The following is a 17,025-nucleotide window of genomic DNA, read 5'->3' as shown; positions in this document are numbered from 1 at the left end:
CCAAGAGTGCTGCTTTCTACCTTGAGTTCTTAGGTCACCTTAGACGTTCTTTTTCATTCAGACAATCGCAGAAAACAACTGAACCAGAAATTTAATGTCCATGTAGGAAACATGATTGGTATCTTTCAGCTCAAATTTAGGGAACATTTTGGTATAATAACAGGAAATTAAAGCCACTATCTTGTTTTGGGGGGGGGGTGGTGAGGGGGTCCAAACAATTAATAATATAGGTAACATAATGTAATATCATGACTTAACCTTTCTTAGTGTTTCTCGTAGTTTTGCAAAGTTTAAAGACAGCGAAGCAATATCACAATATGTGCTTGTACGATATGTATGGTATAGTTCTGTATGCTTCCGATAGCACGCTCACCAAGACAGACCCTGGTACCTTCTCATTCCAGTCATGGATGACAAATAGCTAAACGGCAGCGACCCAGAATGTTCAATCGAATTCCTTATAGCTATTGTTAATTTGAAATCCTATCATTATTGTTGAATATCTTTAAATTTATTTGTCATTGTTAAACTAAAATCTATTGTTGATATAGACCACACTCTTATTCTAAAATTCAACTCACAAAACAGAAACATTGAAACACAAATGATAATCGTGGATTATATCCTCTACCTCTGAGAGGATAAATGGAAATTTGGTTCGATTTTCCTCGTTTTTCGTTGAGTATACAGAAGGAGTCACAAAGTTTAGGAAGACGCTAATGACCTTGTTGTTTACCTGTTACACAAAGCCAACAGAAAAAGATGGAGACGATATTAATGTGTTTTATGAAAATTGTGTTAATGACAATGATAAAGAGATTTAACATTAAAAATGGCGGGAAGTATGTTATGAATAATACAGTTTTACGTATCGAATGCTGATTGTCTTCACAAATGGCTCAAGAGGTATTTCTATGAATATATTTACATATATTGGAATATTTGCCCATCAAAATATTTGCATGAATATATTTACACAATATCATAAAAATATATATATAGCATGCAAAGGGGCATAATTGTACTGGTAAATACAAAATGGGCATGTTGAACATTAATTCCAGCTAAAAGCTAAAAGAGCTAAGATCAGCTAAAGAGAATGATATTTGCAATCATTAAAGCTGCTCGGAATCACTAATGTGTGAACATTTTGTATCTTTGATGGCTGCAACATTTACAGGAGAATCCAATATTTTTGAACTTGATGAATTTACAATAAATGTTATTGTTCAACGCTGCTGAATTAAAACCAAGACCAACTATGAGCATCATATAGATATTCTCATTCTTAAAAATTTAAGTAAAGAGGTTTAAAATTCAACGCTTGGTATTCCACTACCTACATCTATGATATCCCTATTGTCATTGGTTTGTGTTATTACCAGATCTCATTGAGGACCAAATTCACTTCAAGCCTTGGTCTTTGAAATCATCTCTTAAACTGTCACTTCATATGATAGATGGATGGTTTTTTAATGTGTTAAGGACTGTTGCTATGAGCAACCATGACTTCAGTTACTTCTAACCTGCACCCACAAATTATACACTCAATGACTAATTGTAGATATGTGAGGTTGCAATGTAGAGCCCATGCAGGCTTGCTAGTATCATTTGTGATCATTTGTCAGTGGCCCTGCAGGCCTCATAGTTTGTCACAGTGGCCATGCAGGCTTGATAGTATCGTTTGTGATCATTTATCACAGTGACTATGCAGGCATGACATTGTGTCACAGTGGCCATGCAGGTTTGGTGTTTGTAGGATGTGTAGGAGTGCCAGTGTGTCGCTTGTACTGTCATGGTTAACCATCCTCCATAGACTGTATATGTACTGTTGATGACATTTGGCAAATATTATCAATTCCACATATTTATTTTGACATTTAAGGGCTATTTATTTCTGTCTTTGTATTATTGCCTTGTTGCAGTGGTCACTTTAAGTACATAGCTCAACATTGTTGTATGACATAAAAACTGCCAATCCTTTGTTTGTCATCTTAACACCCAGAAGCGCAACTTTAAAGAACCACAGGATATGTGTCCTGTGAACAAGCACAACTTGAGAGAAATGTTTCATAATTTTTTATTAATTCATATTCAATTACCGTGAGACAGCATAAAGCGTTTGTTGCTCAAAGCATTTCGTAGATGGGTTCCACTCGGTGGTCGTTGTATTTAGTGACAGCTATTATTCGTCCACTTTCTTCTATGTCAGGGTTAGGTCTGGGGTTGTCCTGAGTAAGTTTTATGCAAAACCTTTCTTAATGGCAGAAGTCAGCCTCAGACATTGAATAGGAGATAATCATACATAGTACAAAAGTTTTAAGTTGAGTCTGGTAATGATGGATCATTCTGGATGGAAACAGTGGAATGATTCCCACCAAGCATTGGTGGGTGCTGTCAATGCATTGCACTTACATAGTGGGATTCATCCCACCAGAGATTAGTGGGTGTAACATCTCCCATCTCATGTTGTCATTGCACCGGCTTGACTATAGTGGGATATAATCCCGCTGGAAGTCAGTGGGTGTGACAGTTCTCTGTCTGTCATGATTTTGTGGTGTTGTTCATGTTTTTTGGGGTTTTTTTGTTTTTTTTTAAAGTCAAGCTTGCAAGAAGCTGTACAAAGATGGCAGGTTTGAAGTTACCAAAAGAAAATGCTTTTAAAAACTATGTACAAAATAAGTAAATGTGTAAATTTGATAGATGGCAAAAAGAGAGCTTTATTAGTCTTGTGGTTTTGATCTACCTCAGTTTTTAAGAAGAAATCATCATTCTTTAAAGATTGTCACATTTTCTCACAAGTTTTTAAACGTTTTTTAAGAGTAAACGACACACTTGGTGTGTGAGAGTCCGCAAAGTGTGGAACCACACACACACAGTGATAATAATGTCCATGTAATACTGTAAGTGATTCTGGATTCCTTGTTGGAGCTAAACTCCTAACATTCAAATTATTGGGGTTTACCTTTAATATTTAAGAAAGAATTACATAAGAAAGTTTTGTTGCGAAAAGATTTTTTTTTTTTAAACACATTTTGAATTAACAGTTAAGCGTACAAAATCATTTTATTATCAACTGAAATAGTCCTATTAAAAGTTAAGCTAGCAGACGTAATACGACCGTGAGTATATTTTAGGGTAATAAGTGAATGGATTATTAAGGGTAAGGATGGAGATATGGAAAATTCCAGCTCTATGTCTCAAAATTCATTCTAATACCAATGAATTGAGATGTTTGTTGTTATTAAAGTATATATATATATGACCATACATATTCATAAGGTAGTCATCTTATACCCCAGACGCCTCTTCAAGTTTTAATTAAGTTGCGGAACTCTTAATTCCTTGATCATTGTAATTATTCTTCATGTTGCCATGGAAACAAATTGCCTTGTTTGCCATGTAATCATACCCAACATTCAAGGAGAAGTTGCATCTTTTTCTTCTATCCCTCTATAACATAGTTTGATCAGTTTCAATATATTTTTCCCCCTCATTTTGTTTTGTTTTTGCACCTGCTATATATATATATATATATACTTTGTTACATGAAATGAAAGTAAACGACAAAGGCAAATGAATATATTTTAAATTGAAATTGTAGTGAGTTCCTATATATATATATATATATATATATATATATAGATAGATATAGATAGATATAGATATATATATATATATATATATATATATTTTAATATATATATATCTGTATATTTATATATATAGATTTATATATATATATATCTATACTTAAATATATAGATAAATAGTTTTTTCACTGTTCTGGATTTTCCAACTCATTACAATTTCAAATATATATGTCTATGTATGTATATATGTATACCCCTATGTTTCGAGTACGCCATATGTGTCTCTTGTTAGGACGTACAGCCTAGCCACCAGGGTGAACTATAAGGTTTGTGATGCAGAGGTTGATTCATGTCATTTTGTTTTTCTCCCTGCTTTTTTTCTATTCTTTATTTTATGCTGGTTTTTATTACTCTACTTTGCCAAAAAAAAGCCATTCTATCAATTTCAATGTGTCCACTTTAATGGCTCTCTCTCTCATAAACTGTTATCCTCAAATTGAACATATTGTACAGTTTATCCGTTATCCGGTTGCAATGACCAAAACATTGAAGGTTAGTTAGAGCTGCTCTAATTCCCCATTGGACAGATTGAAAGAATTGCCATTACAGCACTAAAGTCATTAGCGTAATCACATACTGTCTTCATTGTAGGCGATTACCCTTCACAATCTCACACATTTGCCAATTTTGTCCTTGTTATCGTCAGTCAGTGTTTACAATCAAGTTCATCTGTGGTTGCTATAGTTACAGTAATCATGGATACATCAGAAAGTTCACGTGAGGCTATCTACGGGCTAGAAAACGTAAAGAAAATGTGCCCCCGCAAAAAAATTGGCGATCATGGCCAAAAAGATGAATTATTGTAAGATTTTTGTGCCCCTCAGCCAATCATTAGTATGTAAATGCCAATCCTGAAGACCTTCAGCAGTCTTTTATGATTAAACAGGTAATTTTATATTCGAAATGCAGCTTTCCTGTTTCGTTGGAGGTATAGTGGTTCATTTGTCCATGTAGCATTTGGTTTTTGGGGTGTTTGTATTTTGGAGCGTTGTTGAATATTTCAGAAATTGATCAGAACCAGCAGCTGTGTTGTTAGTTACTCGTTAGAACTTTCGTCAGCTATGGGATTAGGGGCCTTGTCTGCATTACAGATGGTCAACCAATATAAAGTCTCTACAGGGTCAGTTTATTTCTATCAAAACCTTACCTTTTTAAGTATTTCTGGATATGGGACCTTTTTACAGTACTTAAGTTGAATTTAATATGCACACTAATTCTAGCCAGAAACTAGCATATCCTCCTGTCAAGTGAAACTGCAGGTTTGATAGTTTCACATCATAAGGGTATATTACCCACAAAACTTGAAAACTTAAAGTTGAAAACTTAAATAAGAACTCCAATAGTGTGTAGTGCCAGCTTGGCTTACCTTTAGCTATTAGGTAGCTAAGGTATCGTTTCAAGATACCTTTACTGTTACCTATATAGAGAGAGTCCCCTCTGCTTACCTCTATCAGTTTGTTAACTAAGGTATCATATCAAGATACCCTTACTGTTACCTATATAGAAAGAGTCCCCTCTGCTAACCTTTATCTGTTAGTTAGCTAAGGTATCATATCAAGATACCCTTACTGTTACCTATATAGAAAGAGTCCCCTCCCTCTGCTTACCTCTATTGGTTGGTAAGCTAAGGTATTGTTTCAAGACACCCTCACTGTTACCTATATAGAAAGAGTCTCCCTCTGCTAACCTTTATCTGTTAGTTAGCTAAGGTATCATATCAAGATACCCTTATTGTTACCTATATAGAAAGAGTCCCCCTCTGTTTACCTCTATCAGTTGGTAAGCTTAGGTATCGTATCAATACACCCTTACTGTTACCTATATAGAAAGAGTCCCCCTCTGCTTACCTCTATCAGTTTGTTAGCTAAGGTATCGTATCAAGACACCCTTCCTGTTACCTATATAGAATGAGTCCCCCTCTGCTTACCTCTATCAGTTAGTTAGCTAAGGTATTGTATCAAGACACCCTTCCTGTCACCTCTTCAAACAAACTTTCTGGCCTTTCGTCTATCGGGTTATTAGGTAAGGTAAATTTCAGTGACACTCTTCCTTATTACTTCTGTACTTCGCAGGCAAGAAAGTGTCTATCAGGAGTAAATTAGGTTACTTGAGTTCACAAGCTTAAAATATCGACACTATCTCCTGATATTTATTTTAAGATATTTTGGAACTTAATATCAATCCCATAAAACAGCCTGGAGGTATGAGTGAGGTACAGACGCGATTTATCTCTGCATTTAAGGATTGATATAAGCTCATAGAATGATCATTATTTACTCAAGTCATCAATTAAATATAAGCCACCTACTTAGCGAGTCGGAAACCCCCGCATAAATGATCTCGACTAAAGACAAAATTATCACAGGCTCCCAGAGAAATCCAAGTTTGATTAAAAATATTTGGTATGCATTAAGAGAAGTTTAGGAAAAATAAGCCTGGGGGAGTCTATTCCTGACATGTGCATATGAATGCTTTGCAAAAGTTAATCTGTCTGGGGAATTAAAAATGAAGGTAAATTTATATCTCTTAAGACTAGTCAAGAAATGTTGTTATAAGGTGATGTTTGTTTTTATTATTTGAAGAGAGCGCCTCAACTCGGCACTAAGTACACGGTAAGCGCTGCTTTGATTAGTGATGTGTCAGGCAATGGAAGGTTAGTGATTACTCGCCCTACTGTCTCGTCTCACTCCAACACATAAATGATATTAATGATCATTATTAAAATACAAAATCATCCTCAATCATTGCTCAATTATCAAGTCCTAACCTTCCATATATAAGCATTCATCTTGACATAGAAGTCCAGTTTACACACACATATATATATATATAAAAGTCTGTTCAAAGTAGCTCTTTTGAGATCCGGCTTTAGGAATCACAAATGATTTCGAGTTGGTTAGCATCATGTTTGATCTCTAGAGTAAGGCAAAATATGTCACCGAAAACAGAACTAGTATTGTTCGATACAGGTGACAAACGCCTACAGTGGAATTACGACCTTCCTTACCGGTTTAGAACCTCTGGACATACAATCAGCGTCCATAGCCTAGTTGGTTAGGGTGTCCGCGTACAAAGCGGGAGGCCCGGGTTCGAATCCCGGTGGAGGCTGGAAGTTTTTTCACTGTTCTTGATTTTCCAACTCATTACGATTTTCAATTATATATATATGTATATATATATATATATATATATATATATATATATACATATATATATAATTGAAAATGTAATGAGTTGGAAAATTTAGAACAGTGATAAAACTTCCAGCCTCCACCGGGATTCGAACCCTGGTCTCCCGCTTTATATTCGGACACCCTAATCAACTAGGCTATGGATGCTGATTGTATGTCCAGATATATATGTATATATATATATATATATATATAGTAAACAAATAAAGAACAACACACCAGAAAATTTCCACTTCACGACGCGTTTCGTCCTTTTTGGGACTCATCAGGCGAAGGTAGGAATCGAACCCCCGGATCTTGTGTCACAGACTGAGGTCCGTACCACTCGACCACAGTGATTCTACTGGTGTGTGAATGCGTATAAATTGGCTTTGTATAACTGTCGTTGAGGGCGTATTACCCAAGTGATATGATTGTACAGAGTGCATCCCTGGTGCTTTGAATCTGACAATTTACACACACATATATATATATATATATATATATATATATATATATATACATATACATATATATATATATATATTTATATATATATATATATGTATATGTATATATATAAGATGGAAATTCATATATATGGAAGGTTCGGACTTGAGAATTGAACAATATATATATATGTATGTATCATTCTATTCTAATTATATATATATGTATATATATATATATACATACATATATGTATTCCCCTTAATGTTAGCATTCTTTGGTTGCTAGCAGTAGTTCTGAGCTGCCCAAGTCACCACGCTAACATTTGTTTATGAGTCACCCATTCTACATCTGTAAATCAAAGCCGAGTTTATAGAAAACCTCTTATCGCCAGATCAGTTTATTCATGGTTGCTTCTTCTTCTTCTTCTCTTTTATCTCAGGAGAGTTTTTACCCTGCCTATTATCGTTCTGTGAATTATTTCCCTCCGTTTGACCGTAATTGACAATTTAATTACACTCATTAAGACCTTTTCTTGCTCAGAGCGTCGCAATAATGCAACAGTTTGTCACTTGGGCCTTCGCTTATGATATTAATGAAACATCCATTTCCAAAAAAAATTGGGAGACTGGTGAAAGGAAATCTTATCTCCCGGTGAACAAAAACGTGTCAGTTTACTTAAACGTTTGGTCGACTTTATGGCTGATCTGTCGACCAAGTGTTTCACTTTTAAGTATGTCTTTTAATAGGTCACTGAAAACAAAGCCCATACACATACATATAACACATGTAATCTTTCTTGTGAAAGATGTATATGTTAAATGGAGATCTGTACGAGTCTGTTCGAAGTATCTTTTTATCGAGATCTGGCTTCTCGGCCATTACAAACGATTTCGAGTTGGTTGGCATCATGATTGATCTCTAGAATAAGGCAAAAGATGTCACCAAAACAAAACTAGCATTGTTCGATACAGGTGGCAAACGCCTACAGTGGAATTACGGCCTTCCTTATCGGTTTCGAACCTCTGGGACATACAATCAGCGTCCATAGCCTAGTTGGTGTATATATATATATATATATATATATATATATATATATATATATATATATATATATATATATACATATATATATATATATATATATATATATATATATATACATTTATATATATATATATATGATATATATATATATATATATATATACATTTATATATAAATACATATATATATATATACATATATATATATATACATATATCTATATATATACATATATATATATATATATAGACAGATATGATATGAGAATAGACAAAGCAAGCTGTTCTTCTGTAGTGTTAAATGTGATGGTGTTTTTGTTTCTACCTCTTTCTCTACAATTATCTACCTCTTGGAGAGTCATTTAAGGCTTCAGGCAGTTCTCTCTCTTTTTTTCATTGCTGTCTACCTCGCAAGCATTGGTTTGTTTGAAGGAATACTTACATCTACATAGATTTACCAGCCATAGGTCAGGTTAGGTAGTGTATTGTCACTTTCATGAATATTCACAAGGGATAATTTACATAATATTCGTTTATGATCATTTTCTCCACATCCATCATATCTCTCTCTAACAGAATGACGTGATGAGCGTTTAAGTGATAGATACCTTAAACAGTGAGATTTCAACCCAATACAATTTATCATTTTTTTTTTTCTTTTCAAAATGCTGCTGTAGTTTATTCCATTTATTTTTTTTAAAGTTTTATCGATCTGAAATATGATTTCATGTTTAAAGGTTCATCTACCTATGATCATACTCCAATGTCTTAGCGGTAAATTAATAAGTCCTAAGTTAGGAGTGCCAAATCACCTGCCTTAAATTTATTCTGGTTTTCTTAAGCTGGTAGTAGTATTAACTGATGGACTGAGTTTTGCATTTGAGTTGTAAAAATAACGATCCAGCTTTTGTCTTTAAATACTTGTTCTGTACAGATGGAGGTTATTATTAGTGCCACAGAGGTTTAAAGAAAGTCAGTAGCCACGACTATCCTATATCTAATAGATCAGTCTGTCTACGACCTAATGTTTATGTTCATTATTATTTCTCCACGAGGCTTACCTTCTACATTAGTTCAATTGTTGACATGAACGTCGACAAGTTTCTTCCTTTCAAACTGCAGAACCTATATGCATTCAGTAGTTTATTGTTTTCCAGCTGTTTGTGCTCAAAGGTTAAGGTTTTCCGTTTTTCATATGTGTTTCTACTTTGGGTGTTGATCAACTTGGTAACCTAATTTTCATTCCCTAGGATGCAGGTGTACTTTGGGGGCTATCTCCCACCCCACCCCCCCCCCCCTCCCCCCACACACACTCACATTCACACAAACGTCCAGGGCTGGGCATCAGTTAAACTACTTAAACTAGCCATTTTACAATCATTTGGCAATACCTGTCTCTAAGGCGGTCGGTTGCATTTTATTTGTACTAATACATTACCGTATTCCACTCACCCTTCATTTTTACGACGGTTCGTGTTACCATGGAAACACACAGCCAGCTACTGTTATGTACAGAGGTAGTTAATGTGAGTTATAAGCTACCAGTATTGACTCTTGGATTTTTTTTTTTTTTTAAATCCTCCCTTTTTTTTTCCTTTTTTTTTTCTTAACAACACCTGTTCAATGAAAAAAAAAATTATATTTGTATATCTCCGTGTTTATCGTTATTTTTAGATTTCTGATAAAGAAAAATGTATGTAACTGCAATATTTTTGAGGTGTTATTCTAAATGCTGAAATAACAACACGGAACTATTTGGAGATGGCGTATGTAAATATTATGTGACCACTTCTTGTCTCTCTGAAATAACAAAAAATAAATAAAAATAAAAATAAATACGCCACGCATTAAAAAACTTGATGTTTTGTCTTTTCTGTTCTCTCTCAATTCTAAGTTATAATTGAAAGACAGCAGGATTATTGAAATCATAAACCTCAGGAAGATGTGTATTATTCTTCTGCCAGTAGTCTGTATACAAGAGTCCAATGCTTTATACAGACCGGGTCATGATGTACAGGTTTGCCTTAATATCACCTTAAAATTGCGCTATGAACAACGTAAAGGCAAACTGGAACCAGTCTTGTAAACTCAATCCTCACCCTTCTACCGCCCTATCATGCCACCTTCCCTATCATAGTCCCTCCCCTATCCTAGTCCACCCATCTCCCCACCTTGCATTGTTGATGAGCTGATACCATGGCACCAAGGAAGAAGATGAGCTTTTACAACAGACTGGTCATTGTCTGTTTGACAAAATGATCATTGATAGGAGGAAGTTGGGCACTTCAGAAATTAGGTCAAAGGTCATCTGTGAGCTGTTCGGGTAAGTAAGTTGACTAAAATACTTCGTCTACAGAAATGTGTCGTTTATATAGTGAGCATGAACTGTACTTTGCAATGGTGTAGTGAGCCAACGTGGGGTGTGCAGAAATTAGAGGTCAAAGGTCATCTAGAGGTCATTTTAGGCGTTTCATGAAAGGCTGACTTAATTTTGATATGCTGTCGATGATTAAAGAGCTGCTATCAGTCCAGGCTTGTATTGTTATACCACAGGAATGATCCAAACATGATATTCAGGAATGATCCTATAAATATGTATCAGACGTTATTAGCGTTGAAAATAGGTCCATACTATTCAGAAGGACAGCCTAATTTGAATATTCAAATCGTTATCATTTCATATATTGAATTTTTAGGCGAAAACTTGCTAGAATTTCAATTCTAACCGGACAAGAACATGCTCCTGATCCACATGAATCCATCGTAGACATTAATGCTGAAATTTAAGAACCTCGATTTTTCGTCCAAATTTGATCATTTTGTAAGGCTATACCCTTAAGGTTTTTTTCAAATTTTGGCCCAAAATCGCCATTTTTAAAATCTTCTCAAAATGATGCGGCGAACTTTTGTCGACCTCTTTATCATGTATCAGACATTTATTAGCGTTGAAAATAGGTCCATACTATTAGGAAGGAGAGCCTAATTTGAATATTCAAATCTTTATCATTTCATATATTGAATTTTCAGGCGAAAATTTGCTAGAATTTCACTTCTAATCGGACGAGAACATGCTTCTGATCCACATGAATCCATCGTAGACATTAATGCTGAAATTTAAAAACCTCGATTTTTCGTCCAAATTTGATCATTTTGTAAGGCTATATATACCTATATGGTTTTTTTTTCAAATTTTGGCCCAAAATCGCCATTTTTAAAATCTTCTCAAAATGATGCGGCGAACGGTTGTCGACCTCTTTATCATGTATCAGACATTATTAACGTTGAAAATAGGTCCATACTATTCAGAAGGACAGCCTAATTTGAATATTCAAATCGTTATCATTTCATATATTGAATTTTTAGGCGAAAACTTGCTAGAATTTCAATTCTAACCGGACGAGAACATGCTCCTGATCCACATGAATCCATCGTAGACATTAATGCTGAAATTTAAGAACCTCGATTTTTCGTCCAAATTTGATCATTTTGTAAGGCTATACCCTTAAGGTTTTTTTCAAATGTTGGCCCAAAATCGCCATTTTAAAAAATTTCTCAAAATGATGCGGCGAACTTTTGTCGACCTCTTTATCATGTATCAGACATTATTAGCGTTGAAAATAGGTCCATACTATTTAGAAGGACAGCCTAATTTGAATATTCAAATCGTTATCATTTCATATATTGAATTTTTAGGCGAAAACTTGCAGAATTTCACTTCTAATCGGACGAGAACATGCTTCTGATCCACATGAATCCGTCGTAGATATTAATGCTGAACATTAAAAACCTCGATTTTTCGTCCAAATTTGATCATTTTGTTAGGCTATATACCATGTTTTCCCTAGTAACTTTATTCCCCCACGAACCCTTTGTGGATATCAGAGTTGTCCACGAACCCCCAACTTTTCGAGACACGATCTGAGTCATTATTATACTATACTACGCATAACAGTGCTTCGTAAAAGACAAGTTAATAGTGTAAAAAAGTGTGCTGTCATGCGTACACCAACTTCACCACATGCACGGTACGGTACTATTATGGCAACAAATGCGTATGGAACGCGAAAGAGTTTATCGATAGGTACGACTTTTGTACATTACTAAATTATATGATATGTCAGATTTTAGTTCAACAAAAATTACTCTAGTTTTGACTTTCAGAAGCGTCTCACGAACCCCCTGGGATGGACTCACGCACCCCCTGAAGGTTCATGCACCCCAGTTAGGGAACCCCTGACGTAGAGTATAAAGCGTAGAGGACCCCTGATTGAACCCTGGGATACCCCTGATTAGATTGAACCCTGGTGTACCCCGCATTGGATTGAACCCTGGGATACCCCGCATTAAATTAATATACAAGAGTCTGATTTTACCTCTTTTTAGGAAACAAACTGCATCCTGTTAAGGAAACAACTTCTAATCCACTCCAGTACATCACCTCTCATACCATAATGAGACAGTTTGTTCATAAAATTCCACCGTCAATCGTATCGAAGCCTGAAGACAAGTCTAAAAAAAAATACCAATAGCAGTCTCGTTATGATCCAGTGCCAAGGTACATAACTGATCGACCGCATAGATAAATGTTAGTTTGGTTGAATGATTTGGACGAAAACCAAATTGCCCTAGTAATGGATATAAATGCTTAGAAATGAAATTGTTAATACGATTGTAGACAACTCTTACAAATATTTTGAAAAAGCATCTAGTAAAACGGTAGATGTCACATACCATGTGGTCATTTGTGTTTATTGTTGTTTTTATTCGGTGTTGTTATTATTGTGTTATTATTTATATTTATTATTATTTATTGTTAATTATTATTTATTGGGTTTAATTTATTAATTGTTTGTTTATTGTTGTTTTTGTTGTTGTTATTATTTAAATAGGTACACGGACCATTATTTACTACGAATGCTAACAGCAAGTGAAAGCCCCCACGTTTACTAAAAACAAGAAATGATTGAACGCATTCGCTATCACGTTATTGTCTGTTATTTGACGATTGCCAATCGTGGTAATCGGATTCCTTGCTATTCCTGTATTCGCCTTAGATCATTTTTACAGCTTTCAAACTTATCGGCAAAAAATAATACTTCTTTGCAATGCGAATGATTGAATTAATTAATTTTTATATTTACGACATACTTTTAGATTTTCGTTAGTCGGGATTATTTCCAAATATTTCTCATAGATCTTATTTTTACGCTGAACTGACTAACTACTAACCCTAATGCCATTGCATATCCATGCGGGTTTACGTTTCTTACGATGATTTGAACTGCAGAAGTACGGTATGATACTGGAGAGCAATTATTATACTAATTTTGGGAGATCGAAGAGAAACATTTGAAAGGATCACTTGTATAATCAATACTAATAATATTACTCCACTCATAGCTACTTATAATATCAATAAAGCGATCTACATTTTCTTTGCGAATAACTCCTTGAGTCGAAACCTGTCTGCTTTAGACTATATTTTCATAACTAATTTTCAGAAATATTTGAAAATGACCAGTGATGTCACTAACAAGTACTCATGACGTGTAATCACAACTATAACATCGTTGGTAATAATATTATCAACTAGAGATACACACTTACATCAGTAACACAGTTACTTCAGCAAAAACTTTCGATTACTTCGTTGAAGATGGAAATATCATTCGGTCTGACAAATTTGAACTTGCTTGATACAAACAGCCCACCCCCCCTCCAACCCCCAAAACACACGCACCTTTTCTATTAGACCTGTGGTTTTCAATTAATTTATATACCCATCTATTAGGATCAATGGAGAAACTCACCTAAACCAAATTTCACTGAAACCAATTTACAGAGAAGTCAGTATTTAAATAAAGGATAGTCTTTAAGGGCATCAATGCTTTGCTCAAACTTCGAGAGTTAGCATGAATTTCTGATGATCAATGTTATATTATAATACTTGTATCAGAACTAGGAATGTTGTCTCCCTGAATATAGTCTTGATCTGAAGTGAGAAAATGGTAACAAGTCAATTTTCACACGACCTAATATTTTTAGGGCTAGAAGACTCACTGCCAAAGAAACTAACATGAATACAACGTTTACAAGTACTGCATATAAATTAATCGTTATGAGGGTAGACTGTAGCGGACAGCTTCTCTCCGGCTTGATATGAATTTCACCTTTTAATAGTCATGCTTTGACTCCATGCAATGTTACCGTGGTTTCCGTTGTACTACACTTTAAGTAAGTGCTTATTCAATCATCAATGGGTCGGCTCTTACAGGCAGCAGTTGCTAGAAGAATTCTTCTGTTACTTTTAGCTATTAAAAATTCCAAATCATGTAATAGTGTTTTGGCTATAAGTGACCGTGTTCACATCAATTACTTATTCATTTGCTTTCATGTGTTTGATCCTGACCACTCTGGTCTTGTACCTCTCTCTAGCTCCCTCTATTTTAGGTCTATGATTGGATGTGGTGTCTACAGTTTTTAAGTTTAATCAAAATTTGAGTAGAGCATATGGATATTGCTACCTTACAAGTTTACCAAACTTTCATTACATTTGTCGACATTAAAGACATTTAGAAAGGAAATAAATATAATTTATAATTAAATTAGGTTACGAAAAAAGAAGGAGAAGAGAAATATAAAGTCCTTGAAAGAAAGGTAGATTCCTAGTGCTCCTCCACACTCCCCCTCCCCCCTCCCCGGCTCTCCGTCACCGGATGTTAAGGTATTTTCTCCTATATGCCAAATCCTCAATACATTGAGTTGAATTGGCAAAGTCATATATATTGCAAAACCATGCATTCACTTTCCTCATGAACATTTGAAATAAGCAGAATAGCCTCTAATTAAGCTACATCGGTTTTGTTTACACAGGGCAAAGGCCTGATCTGTACAAAAGCGACATAATTGAATTGAATTTATTTTCTACATTCCATTATTTTACATTTACATTTTGAACAATTTATGATGAATATAGATGGTATCAAATACATTAAACAGTAAAGATAGAGTATTGAAATAATATTTACATACGGTACAATATAACATGCTCACGCGCAAACGCGTCCGCTCCGAGTTTGTTGCGCCTTAATTAATATTCGTTAGACGTAAACAAAACAAAACCTGTTTCCAAATGAAGATCAAATTTTAATTATTAAGTAGCGTATTATTTACGTTGTTACATTCCCTGGATACATCAAGTACCCTTCTCAGAAAATCATATCTGGCGAATTGCTCGGATATACGTAAGTGATACTGATCCTTTTTATGAAATTCATGAAATGATTTTTCGTACAACTTTCAATTTCATATTCAAGTAGTATTGCTACCGCCATACATATTATTTGCAGGAGTTATTTTATCGCAATTGTCTGAGATGAACTGTTATCCAATCTTCATCTAGGGAGGGAGAGGGAGCAACACGTGAGCAACACGTGAGGAATACATTCAGGAGTGATGAATATTCATAAAAAGTCGCGTGTAGCTACCGCAGTCTTGTTCTTACCACGTGACAAAAAAAAAAGCAATTAACTCCCTGTTTACCTTTGTAGAGCCCTTCATTTATCTAAAATTGTCTATTTTATCCAGTAAGTCTGCAAATCTCTCCCATGCCCTATTTACGCTACTCTCTGGCAAAATAGATTTTCGTATCTAGTCTAAAAACTACACTACTACAAGCTAAAGGGTATCATATAGTGAGTCTGGAAATAACTATATGGCGCCATCACTTAATGTAAGTTCAGCCGTGTATATATATAGATGTGAATTTTGTTCATAACAAAATATGCACTTTTATTGCGACCTCGAGATATAACTCATTCAAGTTCATCTACCGGAAACTAAAACAGAAAACTGAAATAGTTTTTTTTCTTTCTCGGTCTATAGTGTAATACGTGGAACAGATTGGTTGTGTGCATTACCTCAAAGGCCGTTCGGGGCAAAGTTACGCAAATTGGCGGGAAAAGAAGGAATCAATACCCTGCTGCACAGACTACAGAGTACAAACACGGAGCCATGCAAAACTCAAGTAAATGGATCATGTTACCCATCAATTAGAATATAAACCGGGGTGATGTAAATGAGCGATTACCCCTCAACTATACACGGTGCCTCCGGGGAGTATCTCGGGGCATCTCTGTTGTTGTTAAAGAAGGCTAAAGAAACACTTAAATATTGACAATGAGAAACCGTGAAGATTAAAATATATTCAAAATACTTTTCAAAATTCAGAGGAAGAAAACACGGTCACCATGTATGTGATAGAAATACTAGTATTGAAAACCTTCAGAACACGTTGGTGCAGCCTTATATGAGAACTCATAGCTTAAAAGTCATGTCAGTTTTTATAAAGTTTTTTTGGTATATTTTTGCGACAGAGTTACCGGTATAAGAAAAATATCGGGACCATTTAGCAACAGTACAAGTACTTGAGTAAAGTAACTCGCCTAGAAAAGATAAACAAACAGTAATGGATAGTGGCTCTGATCGTGAATTTAAACTTGCTCAAGTCTTCGGCGTTAGTTCATCAAATATATTAAAGCTCCAAAATACTGGAAAAGAATATATTTTTGGAGAGTCGTTGATTATAAATCTAACTCGTAGCCGCTGTTAATGATACTTCAAAGAAACAAACAAGTTTGATTTTGCCGATAATTTGCAGTAATTTTGTATCAACACGTCCGATCTCTATACTGTATCAAATCATTG

This window comes from Apostichopus japonicus, chromosome 7 (genome assembly GCF_037975245.1).
Source record: "Apostichopus japonicus isolate 1M-3 chromosome 7, ASM3797524v1, whole genome shotgun sequence".
NCBI classification, from domain to species: Eukaryota; Metazoa; Echinodermata; class Holothuroidea; order Aspidochirotida; family Stichopodidae; genus Apostichopus; species Apostichopus japonicus.
Note: the sequence above shows the minus strand (reverse complement) of the source record.